The sequence below is a fragment of the Oryzias latipes genome, chromosome 6 (genome assembly GCF_053564925.1).
Source record: "Oryzias latipes strain Hd-rR chromosome 6, Olatipes_Hd-rR_3.1".
Classification (NCBI taxonomy): domain Eukaryota; kingdom Metazoa; phylum Chordata; class Actinopteri; order Beloniformes; family Adrianichthyidae; genus Oryzias; species Oryzias latipes.
The window spans coordinates 11,261,927-11,276,187 of record NC_136242.1 but is presented as its reverse complement, the minus strand read 5'-3'; the positions used below and the strand labels follow the sequence as shown (position 1 = coordinate 11,276,187).

General features: G+C 42.7%; 1 long non-coding RNA gene across 1 annotated transcript in view; it reads right to left on the bottom strand.

The window, feature by feature from the left end:
- Positions 1 to 14,261, bottom strand: part of LOC144992425 (uncharacterized) — a 278,631-nt gene that overhangs the window by 129,482 nt on the left and 134,888 nt on the right. The gene's annotated exons all lie outside the window — the stretch shown is intronic.

The following is a 14,261-nucleotide window of genomic DNA, read 5'->3' as shown; positions in this document are numbered from 1 at the left end:
CTTCACAACTTTAGAAGTCTCAAAAGCCCTTAAACTCCTTGATCCTACTAAATCTGCTGGTCCTGATGATCTGGAACCATATTTTATAAAAGCAGATTCTATCGCACTTCCACTGACCTATTTATTTAATTTGTCATTGACCACAAACACCATTCCGCATGTATGGAAATCGGCTTATGTGTTACCTCTACTTAAAGGTGGTGACCCAACAAATTTGAATAACTATAGACCAATTTCCAAGTTACCCATTTTGGCAAAAGTCCTGGAAGGTCTTATAAATGAACAATTAAAAGAATTTCTCATTTCAAATAATATTTTAAGCCCATCACAATCAGGTTTTAGAAAGCAATACAGTACAACAACTGCAACTCTTAAAGTTCTAAATGACATATCCGAATCTCTGGATGACAAACACCACTGTGCCGCCCTTTTCATCAACCTCTCTAAAGCCTTTGATACTGTGGACCATACTGTGCTTAAACAGAAACTGTGCAGTATTGGGCTGTCAGAGCATACAGTCGGGTGGTTTGCAAACTACCTGTCTGACAGGACACAGTGTGTAAAGGTTCAGAACCAAAAATCAATATTTTTAAAAGTATTCGCAGGGGTTCCACAAGGCTCAATTCTTGGGCCGCTTCTTTTTACCATCTACATAAACGACCTCGATAAAGGTATCATCGATAACCTGCACTTATATGCTGATGATACTATCTTGTACACTTCAGCACTTTCAGTTGAGCTTGCCATATCAAAGCTCCAATCAGCTTTTAATCAACTGCAGAACACCTTTTATCATTTAAAACTGGTTTTAAACTCTAATAAGACTAAATACATGCTATTCTCTAAAAGCAAAGCCAAACTCCAAAACCTGCTCCCAATTATTACAAAAGAAGGACATTTAATTGAACTGGTCACAGAATACAAATACCTTGGTATTTTAATTGATGACTGACTAACTTTCAAACCACATATTCAGAAACTGGCTCACAGGCTGAAACTAAAATTATGCTTTTATTTCAGAATCAAATCATGTTTATCATTTGAAGCCCGTAAGAATCTTGTCACTGCCACTTTTATGTCTGTCCTTGATTTTGGTGATGTGATTTATATGAATGCTTCTGCTGATGCTTTGCATGCTTTGGACACTGTCTTTCATGGTGTACTGCGTTTTATAACAAACATGAGGTCACTAACCCATCACTGTGTTCTGTATGCTCGGGTAGGTTGGCCCTCCTTATCCCAGCGCAGACTGAAACATTGGTACCTTTTAATTTATAAATGCATTCTTGGGTTGGTACCGTCTTATCTTCAGCAGCTCGTAGAACTGAAGAGCAGCAGCAGCTACAGCCTGCGCTCTAATGACATGCTCCTGCTCTCTGTGCCCAGAGTGCGCACAGAGATGGGAAAAAAAGCTTTTAGATTTGCTGCGGCACAGTTTTGGAATGAATTTTTCAATGTTTTTGTGAAAAATTGTGAAAAATTTCATAATAATCCTCTGGTTTGTTTCTTTCTTGTTGCTGTTGGGAATTGTTGTTTTGAATTGTTACAGTCAATAAAGTTTGTATAAAAAACAACTGCAATCTGTCGTGCGACATGATACCTGCAAAACAAAAAGTTTGCATTAGTATTGGAAACATTAATTTCTGTAAAAAAATAAAAACCTGTTTGTCGCTGGGCTTATTTTTAAAACTTAACCTTCCCGATAAACGTGAGACCAATCACGAAACCAGTTTAGAGCCAAACGTCTTTTTTTATTATTTACACAGTGTATTTCTAAACTCAACTAGTTGATGTTGAAAAAATACGCTTGCATGGACGTTACGACAGAGTACATGAGTCCCTAGAAATGTTATTAAACCTAAATATTAAACCTCAGACGATCTTATTTTACGAGATTTTTCCACAGGAAAAAAAAGAAACTCGCGTCACATGACCCCACGTCAGCCCACAGATATGATGGAATAGATCAGACATCGTACACAGCATTTAGACTTGTAGTGTGAATAGAATATTGAATAAAATAAATCACTAAGTAAATTTAGAGAACTCTCCAGTCCGTTCCTGAACAACATTCTTCCGGTTTGTTTAAATGTCCTTCAAAGTCGCAACAACACAGCATGAAACTTATACACGGGTCCGTAAATGTAAATAAAAATAATTAATAAATAGCAACGTACCTTTTCACGAGATCTTCTATATAAAAAAAGAGAAACTCACGTCACGTGACCCACGTCAGCCCGCATATATTTATGGAAAAGATCAAACGCATTCAGATCCTTTGAGGAAAAGTTGAACGTAACAAACAAACTACGAACTGCATGTCTGCAATGAATGGATATTATGAAAATAAAGGGGATATATACTGCTAGAAATGTTTTCAAAAATAAATTAGTCCACAATCACTCCTATTTTATTGCATTTTCTGCGAAAAAAAAGAGAAACATATTAGTCACGTGACCCACGCGCACGTCTGCAGATATGAATGAAAGTTAACGTGTTTCTCCAACGTAACAGAGCCTTTGGGAGAAAAAGTCGAACGAAACAAGCAAACTACAAACTGTATGTCCAAAATGAAAGCATATTTTAAAAGAAAATGGTATATTTCTCACTAGAAATGTTGTCAAAATAAAAATTAGTCCTCAAAATATCTTGTTTTATGGGATATTCCACCGAAAAATGAATGTGCATCCGCCATGTTTTTTGCTCAAGGCAGGCCAAACCTCCAAAGTCACGTGATCCTGAGAAGGCTCGTAGAAAATGAATAGAAAAATGAAATGTATCCGCCTCACAGTTTAGGGGGCGTTTTTGTAAAACTCTCACGCATTTCCATGTGGACAAATGTAGCTACTACACATTTTAGGATGAGACTGGGTTGCAACCCGTAAAACGGGTCTGGCTGTAGGCGGAACTTCTCAGGAGAGGGAGTGGAGGCGGAAACAGCGGCGATTCCGCAAGCAGGAGGAGGTGCTGTGGGGGTAGCAATTTGACCTGACAGATCCATTAACGATTGCGTTAAACCGTCCAAACGCCGAAAAAGTTCCTGTTGGGCAGAGGCAACTTGCGACAAGGCGTCGGCTTGGCGGCCCAGGGCAATACCCTGCTGATTGACGGCGAAGCAAAGTCCTTCTGGGTCAGCTGGGTTCGGAGTTTGGCCAGTTCCTTCTGTCATGACGCTCAAGGCGTGAGAACCCAGAAGGAAGACAGGTGAGTTTTTGGTGAGAAACGGTTTATTGATTCTCCAGGGCTGGTAGTAGTTGTGGCTGAATGAGGTCCGTTCTTGACGGCAGCTGGTGGCGTGGCTGGAGGGCTTAGAGCGGTAAGTGTGATACGAGAGGTCTTCAGGTTTTCCTGAGAGCAGCAGAGTGGAAGGCAGCGCTGACGTCACTCGAGAGGTGTTGGTATCCTGAGACAAATAGTGAGAATTAATGCAAGGCTGAGAGCAAGGCATGAGCATGAGAGCTTAAACTGAGAACCAGGCCTAGTCACCATAAGGGGCAACGAACTGGCGTTGAACTGATGAGTGAGGTCTCCTTTTAAGCAGCATGGCAGATGAGGTGAGTGAAGTCAGCTGGTGGCAATCAGGGAGCATAGCAGGCAGGTCTACATTAGGCTACATGCTAACTGACTAGCCGATCATTTATCCTGTTATTAATTTACGTCATAGATTTCCAGCAGATACCTTCCAAAACTCCCTGGTACCAGAAATCCTTCCTGCCCAATACAATAACCCTGTTCAATAACTCACAATGCAGCAGATAACCTTTGCACATTTTCTTTCTCTTTTTCTTTATTTTGCACATCTCTTTACCTGCACTGTTTTGTAAATAGCTCTTTAAATTATACCACATTATCCTTGTTCTTGTTTTTTTATTTATATTATTCTTAGTCTTTTTTTCCCTGTTAGTTGTTATGGTAACAAATAAATTTCCCACGTGTGGGATCAATAAAGTATTTCTGATTCTGATTCACATTTCTGTCTGTGTCTCATTAAATTGCATTGAAGACACGGAGGATGTTTAGAGAACAGATTTATTTATTTTAAAAAGCACAAAAGCATCCATCGTATTCACGTTCACATCTGGTACGCACTCTGTCATCTTGCTGCAAAAGCCGCTTCCTGCCGCTACTACCGTTTCTCTGTGAGCATTCAATAGGGGTAAAAATAAAGGCAAGAATGGTCGATCTGTTATTGTCTCGATGAAAATCTGAAAAATCATTGGTCTTGTTGTTACACCTTGGTTACAGGGACACGATGATTGGCCAATGATTGGCCGCAAGGCATGTTGGGAAACGTGACATACTACTATTGTTGTTATGCTACGAGCTAAAGGTAAGTGCATTAGGCGAAGCATCCAGCATAATATGATATTTTTCAGATTTTCATCGAGACAATACCAGATCGACCATTCTTGCCTTTATTTTTACCCCTATTGAATGCTCACAGAGACACGGAAGTAGGGGCAAGAAGCGGCCTATGCAGCAAGATGACGGAGGTCGTATCAGATGTGAATGAACGTGAATACGAATACGATGGATGCTTTTGTGCTTTTTAAAATAAATAAATTTGTACTCTAAACATCCTCCCTGTCTTCAACACAATGTAATGAGACACACACAGACAGAAATGTGAAGGTATCTGCTGTAAATCTATGACGTAGATTAATAACAGGATAAATGATCGGCTAGTTAGTTAGCATGTAGCCTAATAGCCTTTGAATGTAAAGCGACTGACTGCTAAAGTTAATAAAAAACAAGTCCTGAATATTATTATTCCTATTCAACCCTAAACTACAATATCAGCTGTCTGTCAACTGGCCAGCCAGTTGCCCAAATGCCGGCAAAATCTATAGAACGGCTCCGGGTTGTCCAGAACGCTGCTGCTAGGCTTTTAACCAAGTCATCCAAGTTTTCACACATCACCCCGTTGTTAATGCAGCTGCACTGGCTCACCATCCTCTAGAGAGTGCATTTTAAAATCCTGGTTTTAACATACAGAGCTCTTAATGACCAAGCACCAGTCTACATAAAAGACCTGGTGCAGCCATACTAGTAGCTAGCTACTAGTAGTAGCCTAGCAGGAGCTATCGTATGACAAAGCAGCCTAGTTATCATAAATCTTTTGATATTTTTCTTATATTCATTGAGACAGTAATAAAGTAATTTTTTTTTCATGTTCCTGTTTTGAACGAATGTGGGTCACAGAGACACGGAAGTTACCCCTGAAAGCGGCTTTTGCCGGCGTACAGAGAGCATATCCGCGTGAATGACTTATGACGTGAATAATTATTGCGTTCAAACGAAATAATTATTGCGTTCGCACGAGTTAATCATTTCGAGGGAACGGAATAGTATTGTGAGGGAACGGAATAGTATCTTGTGGGAACGCAATAGTATCTTGTGGGAAAGGAATAGTATTTCGTGCTCCGTACTAACAAGAAAGAGTGTAAACAGATGTTAAAGGTGACAGGAAGGGGGGACGGGGTTGCTCCATGCCAACGCTCTCGCCCACAACTAAGAGGCAAATTTCTCATGAATTACTGCAGAAACTATGATCATGTCCAAATTGCCCCCCTAATTCCTAATTCAAAAAAACTGCAGTCTATATAATAACTTGGATTTTAGAAGTGTTTCAGACACCATACTCACCACTTTTTTTAAGCAGCAAATATGACATCAGCGATTTCACAAAGTAAAAACCTAATAAAAACGAGCATTTACGGAAAGTATTTATCATTTCATTGTGTTCTCATGATGAAAACCTGGATAGTTTATTAAAAAAATAAGTTAGAATTATTTTTTCTTTTCACAAAAATTGTACAAATGCAGTGCAATGTGGTTAATATCAGCCAATCTAGTAAGCATGGATGCGCACTGGTTTTTCCCAGAGACTTCTGGGAAATTTCAAGATTTAGAATTGTAGATTCAGACAGCACTACAAAATGGTGAACACACTATATAGAGCACTTTGTAGTAACAGTGAAGGAATTCCAACTCAACTTACGACCTAGAGAACGACACAGGTTTTTTTTATATTGGCTAAAAACTACATAATCCTAATTAAAAGTTGCGGTTTTTCAGCACGGAACAAACAAAAGAAAAACTGTCCAACCAGAAGTAAAGATTACAGACTTTTGTTATTCCAGCTAGTTTATTCCACATAGACAAATAAAGAATATGTGAGTCTTTCTGTACAGATTTTTACTTTAAACCCTTTCCATCTTTCCACCCTAAAAACTCACCTAAGCTCACTTAGGAAAAGCATTTGATTAAAATATAGTAATGTGAAGTTTAGTTTGTTCTCATGTCTCCTGACTTCACTTCCTGTTCCTCAAAATCTCCCCCTTTTTGCTCTGTGACTTGTAAAGTGAATGAGCAGGTTCTTTTTACCTCTCACTTTGCATAAAGTCCCTAGAAAAAGCTGGCACTTATTTGCCTGTCATATTAACCCTTGTGCTATCCTAGGCACTTTAACATTGGCAGTGGGGTCATCTAGACCCACTAGACAGTGCTCTGAACCTTTTTTCTTCAATGATTTGTGATCTTCACTGGTGTCCATGGATTACATGAAATCTTTCCACCTTTATCCACCTTTGTCATGGTAGGGAGAACACGTCAAAGTAAGGGTGGGGTCATCTAAGATAGCACAAGGGTTAAGTTGGCACCTCATTGGTGCCTGACCCATTAAGCTCTGTGACCGACTCAAACAAAGAGCTGTTCATGGAGCGCTTCGCTTTCCCCGTAAGCCTTCCTGCTTTTTTTAACCTCTCCCAACCCCTCCTGTCCTTTGTTTCCACCTCCCTTGCGTTTGTTTTCTTGATAAAAACACTTCCGTAATTCACACTCTAAAAGTGAGTAAGGGGGGGGAGGGTTAATCCAACATTTTGGATGTATTTCCAATAGGACCTCATATTAAAATTTCACACGGTAAATATATTTTTGAAGAACAATGTAAAATTGTCACATTCAAATGAAATTGTGGTCTCAAAAAAGTCAATGATTTGTTGGATTAGTTTCCTTTTTTTTACTTATCTTATTTTTATGCAATTATTCAGCAATGTTTTTCTGAGGTGTAAGTTGTATTGCTCCTGTTAAAGAGCTGGTTTGTTGAGTTTGATAGATTTTTTATGCATAGAAAACCTGTCATCTGAGAAACCACACCATGCAAAACTTGCAAATTTGCATTGACTAAAAATATAATTTGTGAAGTGATCCTTTATGGTTTTCCCACAACTCCCGCTGAAATAAACAGTTTCTGTTGACGCCCTTCCTGCTTTCAAACAAGGTCTCCTCTATTTGTTGTAATGATCACATTCAAACATTTCACTTAATGCTGGCTGTCTTTAAATTGGCTCACTGTTTAAAGAATAGAACCACTATTTTCTGCATGCGCAGAAACACTGCAGGGCAGGGAGAGATTTGGAAATAACTGCATTTATTTTGCCTTGTTTTATCAGTGGAGTAACAATTGCCATCCTTAACAAAAAAACACACACGCGTATTAAGTACCTTGATATATTCACTCAGAAGCACAGCAGGCACACTCATTAAATTGCATTAAGTTAATGTTGAGACAACTATTTTTTTCTGTATGCCACTGTGTGATTCCTTAGGGCATGCTTGGCTTATCACAATTAAAAATGTAGTATAAAATCATATTCATGAACATAAAAAAGGATTGTTTTTTGCCAAACACATTATGATTCTTAGATGTAAATTAACAAGCAGATTGTCATGTGGGGGGTGGCTCGAGAGCCGGTAGGACCCAGGCGCAGAGACGGGAGGCAAACGGGGTCAAGGGCAAGGGGTTTAATTAGAACAAAAAGCGCTGCAGAGCAGGATGACAAACAAAAACTCACTGTGGCGTGGCATGAAACATGGCATGAACGGACGAAGACACATGAAGATGTTAAACACACGACCAGAAGTTAATGGACCAGCACAGGAGGAAGGCAGAGACAGAACTTATATACAGACAGGGCAGACAAGACACAGGTGAACACAATCAGGGCAGATGGGGACCAAAGGAAGTAAAACTCACGACACAAGACAAGACAGGAAACCTTTCAAAATAAAACAGGAAACAGAACTTAACCATGACAGAAAGCAAAAACCAATACAAAAGAAACTCAAACCATGACACAGATGTTTATTTATAATCCTAAAAATAATGTTTTTCCTGTAACTTGATTTGACTGTAAATGGAGAAATATATACAACATCATATGACTTGCCTTTAAGCTACGGAAAAACCAGGCAGGTGATGCGTGTTCAAAAACATGCTAAAACCAAGTTCTTGAGCGCATCTAGCCTATGGTGTTCTGGAAAGGAAGCAGAGAGGTTTTTTTCTTCTTTTTCTTTTTTTTATTGCTGACTTGCTCAAGTCTACCACTTTCAATTGGAAGAGTGCAGTGGTGAAAATCTGGGGAATCTTACTCTTTCTTTCTCAGCTCTATTCCGACATTTGAAAAACCTGGTGTCATAGAATTCCATTCGGTCACACACTGAAGTTATTGATTTCACCTCCATGATCAATTTTCAAAGAGAAGGGGTTTTGCCCAAAACAAATTTATCATGAAGAAAAAAACTGGGCAAATTGTTATCTGACCTTTCATAAATAAACCAAGACGTGTCCAGCCAGGCCAGGATCTGTTTGTTTGGTCTGCATTGGTTTCGGGTCAGATTTCACACCTGCTCCAACAAAGCACAATATCTTCAGAAACAAATAAGGACTTGTGTTGTGTCTGCATTGACAAGGATCACGCAGAGTTGCTGCTTAACCCTTGTGCTGTCTTAGATGACCCCACACTTACTTTGACCCGTTATCCCTACCATGATAAAGGTGGAAAGATTTCATGTAATCCATGGACACATGGGTTACAATTCATTGAATCTGTCAGTCTGACCCAAATCAGGTACTTGGACCAGTCCGAGTTATTCTGGGCTGCCAAGCACCTGAGGGTGGCCTCCAGTTCTTGGTTGGCCCGCTCCGCTTGAACGTTAGCCTGAGGGTGGTAACCAAATGTTAAACTGACCGTGGCCCCCAGGGCGGAGCAGAATGCTATCCAGACTTGGGACGTAAACTGGGGGCCACGATCAGACACGATGTCACAAGGGATGCTATGATGTCTGAAGACGTGATTGACAAGGGCGTCAGCGGTCTCAGAGGCAGTAAGTAGTTGAGGAAGTGGAATAAACTGGGCGGCTTTGGAGAAACGATCAATAACGGTTAGTATGACCATATGACCCTGTGATGGGGGAAATCCTGTGACAAATCCACAGCAATGTGGGACCAGGGACGGCTTGTGATTGGCAGCGGCAGCAGGAGACCAGAGGGAGGCCGGTTAGACGTCTTGGAGCAAGCACACCTACTGCAAGCTGCTATGTACTCCTTAACATCACGTTCCAAGGTGGGCCAGAAAAAACAACGTTTGAGGAGTCGAATAGTCCGATAAATACCTCCGTGGCAGGCGAGACGTGAGGTATGACCCCAGGTGAAGACCTCGGACCTGAGGGAGTCTGGTACATAGAAGGTGCCTGGAGGGTTCGTGACACCGGCGGTCACATCTCTCAGATTGCCGATACAACAGAATGTTGACAGAACGGTGGAGACAGAGATGTTGTCAGAAATGGAGTTTTTGCGTGATAGGGCATCCGGCTTGACGTTACGACTGCCTGGACGATATGTGATGGTAAAGTTGAAGCAATCAAAAAATAAACACCATCTGGATGGACGAGAGTTAAGCCGTTTTGCACTGCGTAAATACGCCAAGTTCTTATGGTCCGTCCAAACAATAAATTGTTGTTCCGCCCCCTCCAGCCAGTGACGCCATTCTTCCAACGCGAGCTTGATAGCCAGCAACTCACGATTGACAACATCGTAGTTCCGCTCTGCCGGACTTAATTTGCATGAGAAAAACGCACAGGGCTTAAGTTTCCCAGTAGTGTCTTTGCGCTGGGACAAAACAGCGCCCACACCCGAGTCCGAGGCGTCGACTTCCACAATGAATTGTTTTGAAATGTCCGGTTGAATGAAGATAGATGCAGACACAAACAAGGTCTTTAGACGTTTGAAGGCGGCATCAGCGGCAGAGTTCCAGATGAAAGGGTGATTGATGGAGGTGAGTTGCGTGAGAGGAGCTGCTATACTGCTGTAATTCCAAATGAAACGACGATAGAAGTTAGAAAACTCCAGGAACTGTTGGAGTTTCTTACGGGTTTGGGGTGTCTCCCACTGAGCGACAGCCTCGATCTTAGCGAGGTCGGGACGAATATTGCCTGCTTCAATGATATACCCCAGGAAGGGGACGGAGGGCACGTGAAACTCACACTTCTCAGCTTTTACATACAGCTGATTAGCAAGAAGCCTTTCTAGGACCAGACGGACATGATTTTCGTGTTGAGATTCATTGGGGGAGAAAACGAGAATATTGTCTAAGTACACGAAGACGAAACGATTTAAAAACTCCCTGAGGACATCATTCACCAGACGTTGGAACACTGCAGGGGCGTTAGTAAGCCCGAACAGCATGAACGGCATGACTAAGTATTCGAAGTGGCCCAACGGGGTGTTGAAAGCCGTTTTCCACTCATCATCTTCGCGCATGCGCACGATGGGATAAGCATTTCTAAGATATAGCTTAGTAAAAATTTGAGCGTGTTGGACAGAGTTGAAAACAGATTCCAGTAAAGGCAAGGAATATTAATGCTTGACGGTGATCTGATTTAATTCACGAAAGTCTATGCACGGCCGTAACGTCGTATCCTTTTTCTCCACAAAAAAAAACCCTGCGCCGACTAGAGAAGAAGACGGATGAATATGACCCAGAGAAAGAGCCTCCTGAATATAGTTCTCCATGGAGCTCTTTTCTGGACCCGAAAGATTATATAATTTCCCTTGGGGAGGGGAGCGCCATTAAGTAATTCGATGGAGCAGTTGTATGGCCGATGTGGAGGTAAAGCACAGGCCCGTGATTTACTGAAGACGGAGCGTAGGTCATCATAACAGGTGGGAATGTTAGACAGATCAATTTCTTTATCAGGACCTGAGTCAGGTAGTTTGGTGGGCGGAACAGCTGAATGCAGGCAGTTAGCCATACAGAATGTGCTCCAGTTAGTTATGCGCGAAGAAATCCAATCAATACTAGGATTATGCGTCCGTAACCAAGAAAATCCAAGAATTAATGGTGTCTGGGGACACTGAGTGATGAAAAAATGATGGTATTCCCGATGGTTACCAGAGGTAAGAACGAGAACAGGACCGGTGCGTTTGGTAATGCGTGAAAGTTGTTTACCCCCCCAGACCCGCAGCATTAACAGCGTTGTCAAGAACTTCGACAGGGAGAGAGAGGTAATGAGCGAGACTTTGCTATGCTCAGCCCCAGAATCAACGAGAGCTTTGAATTCATAAACTTGGTTCTGATTGCAGATCTTGACAGGAACGAATAAAAACTTGGAAACTTGAAAAGATTCAGATTCCCCCCCCCTCATAAACATGAGTTGACCAGACTATGCACCATAGGAGGAACAACGAACTGGCACCGGCTGAAGATCCAGGAGGAGCTCAAGAAGGCAGAGAAGATGAGGTTAAGTGGTTGCAGCTGGTCGCGTCCACAACAGGAAGGAGGGGGGAGGAGGGAGTAGTTGACAGGACATGACAGGTGGAGTGCTTTGATGCTCGAATGATCAAAAGAGTTTGGTTGAGGGCCTCGCTGAAAACTTTCCCTTCTTCCATACAGGCATAAATCCCATTGTTGAGGGTTTTATTAAGCCCTTCCAGCCCTCCATTACTCTCCGGATGGTACGCTGCTGTTCTGATGTGCTTGATGGAGCATATTATCAGAAACTCAATGAACTTAGCTGAGATGAACTGGGGGCCATTATGTGTTGTAACCACACTGGGAAGCCCCCACCATCCAAACAGTTCTTCCAGTCGGCAGGTGATGGTGTGTGTGGTAACAGAACTCAGCTGAAAAACCTCTGGCCATTTGGAATGCAGATCATGCACAACCAGGAGGTAACGTGCATGAGCAGGTGTCCCATGGAGTTCTCCACAGAGTTCAATCTGGATGTGTTCCCAAGGCAATGATGGCCACAGGGCTGGGTTGATTGGTGCCGTAGCTGGCAGACCAGTCTTCCCAATCAGAAGGCAACAGGCACAATTATGTACCAGCTCCTCAACATCTGAATCTATGTGAGGCCACCACACTATATTACAGAACCGTTGCTTCACTTTGACCTCCCCTAAGTGCCCTTCGTGCGCCATGTGAATTACTCTGGATCTAAGGGTCTCAGGGACAAATGCTCAGTGGCCATGAGCCACGCACACTGACCCCCAGCAGGAAAGCTTATTCCGAAAACGGTAGTAGGGGGGCAGGTTGTCATCCACCTTGGCTGGCCACCCATCCTCACCCATCCTGGATGTAAATGCGGAGAATCGCAAAAGTGACATCGTCAGCAGAGGCCGTTTGCAGCTCAGCCAAGGTAACTACTGAGCTGAAGGGCCCATGCAGAATGTGCACCAAGTCATCATCGCTTTCTGTGTCTAGAGTGACCTCGCCTGCTTCCTTTGTCACTGACACCGCTCTGGTGGCTGTGCCCACACTACAAAGCTTGAAAGCGGGAAGTGAGCTCTGCACTGAGTTAATAGGAATGGTGAAAGCGCCAGCGCACACCGGAGAAGAGCGACAGCAGCGTGCAAAATGGTTCAGCTTGTTGCAGTTACGGCAGCGTTTGCAGGACAGGACTGTTCTCTAGCAGAGTGTTGAATGGAGCCACAGTTATTACAACGCCGGGACCCACTCATTCTGGGTCTGCTGTCAACTCTCTTGACCGGTAGATCATCAGAAACCTCTGCGGGCAGTGTTACGGTTTGCGTCTGCAGTGATGACGTCACAGGCGGGTCTACAGCGCGGGCGAATCTGTGCGCCTCTGACAGGGCAGATTCCAACTGGTTCCCGATCACTAAGGCATCTGCCAATGTCATGGAGTCAGATTCCAGTAACAGCCTCTCCCTCAGCTGATTTGAAGACGTTTTTTCAATTAACTGGTCGACTATGAGTCCCTCCTCTAATGTCCCAAAATCACAGAGGTTTCCCAGCTCACGTACTGCTGAAACAAAATGTGCGACAGCCTCACCCGGCTGCTGACCGCGCTGCCGAAACTCAAAATGACACATCTGACGGTTCCTCCCCAAACAAAAATGGGACTTCAGTGCGGCCGTGGCAATAGCGTACTCATCATCCGATAAGCTGAGCGTTGCAAAGATTCGTTGGCCCTCCTGTCCGAGGCAATGGCAGAGGAGCGCACACTTCAGCACTTCGGCCAGATCCGTGTGGCCCAAAGCCAGCAAATAGTCCTCAAAGGACCCCAGCCATCGGTCCTCGTTCGCCAAATGTTGTGTCTGTCTGCATCGCGACAAGGATCACGCTGTGTTAAAAGCCCCCAACATCTTTATCAGAACCTTTGCAGTCAACTAGCTTCAGCTCTTAAAGGCGCAGTAACTCATTACTTATTAACGTTGCTTTGATTGCAACCAACATGACATTAATCTGAACACTTTCAGACGGAATTACGGTAGTGTTTTTCAAGAAAACAAAGGCAAGGGAATTGGAAACAAAGGACAGGAGGGGTTGGGAGAGGTTAAATAAGGCAGGAAGGCTGACGGGGAAAGCAAAGCGCTCCATGAACAGCTCTCTGTTTGAGTCGGTCACAGAGCTTAATGGGTCAGGGACCAGTGAGGTGCCAACTTAATATGACAGGCAAATAAGTGCCAGCTTTTTCTAGGGACTTTATGCAAAGTGAGAGGTAAAAAGAACCTGCTCATTCACTTTACAAGTCACAGAGCAAAAAGGGGAGATTTTGAGGAACAGAAAGTGAAGTCAGTCGACATGAGAACAAACTAAACTTCACATTACTATTTTTTAATCAAAGGCTTTTCCTAAGTGAGCTTTAGGTGAGTTTTTAGGGTGGAAAGATGGAAAGGGTTTAAAGTTAAAAAAAGCAGCAATGTGCTGTCTTCTCTTTCTGCCCCACCTGAGCTTGTACACACTGGACGGGGCAGATCCAGGAGCTTGTGCAAAGCGCATGCGTCACTGAGCTGACAGTTTGATTGCCAGCTATTTAAAATGAGAAATATTCAGAAATGCAAAATGAAAAGAATTTTTTTTTTACATTTTTTTTTACAAATAATGCCACACATACATGTCAAAAACTTAAAAAACATGATTTTCATCAGAGGGGGACTTTAACACACAGACCCGCCG